The sequence below is a fragment of the Nannospalax galili genome, unplaced genomic scaffold, assembly GCF_000622305.1.
Source record: "Nannospalax galili isolate Female #2095 unplaced genomic scaffold, S.galili_v1.0 scaffold238, whole genome shotgun sequence".
NCBI classification, from domain to species: Eukaryota; Metazoa; Chordata; class Mammalia; order Rodentia; family Spalacidae; genus Nannospalax; species Nannospalax galili.
The window spans coordinates 3,314,942-3,315,546 of record NW_008341888.1 but is presented as its reverse complement, the minus strand read 5'-3'; positions in this window follow the sequence as shown (position 1 = coordinate 3,315,546).

Here is a 605-nt window from a genome sequence, read left to right as displayed (position 1 = left end):
AGATAGACAGCCTTCCTCTCCCACTAGAGGCTCCATACTCTGCCATCCCTGTCACTGTCCACTGTGTTGTCAGCACCCTCATCCATTTCCCCCTGTCTGCCCTTCTGGTAAATCCAGTCAGCCAGAGGTCCCTGTTCCAGGAGGATCAGCTGCTCCCCATCAACGGCAATCCATTTTCAGTATTCCTTTGGATAGAATTGGGGTCTGCTGTTCATGTTTCCAGCAGTATGTTGGATTACTGTCTGGAAGAGCCTTTATCTATCCTGGCTAACATCTTCACTGAAGGTATCGCCTCTCTCTGGCTTTGCTGTTTGTCAAGTAACTTTTAGTTATATATATGTGTGTGCTCTTATGAAATTATATTGGCCCCTTTAATCTTTGGTTATACTTCCCTTTTGGGTGTTTAAGGACATACCATTGGACCAGATAAACTGATTTGTTTTCACTCTTGAGGTCGTTTGAGGATCTGTTCCTCAGGGGTCCCATGGGCTTGGGAGGAGCCCCTGGCTCCTTTCTTTTACCAGTTCCATCTACGTGAAGATAAGTCAAAGGTCCTGCTCGAACATTGTTGGCTTCTCTTGGAAGCATGGAGGAAATGATTCCTC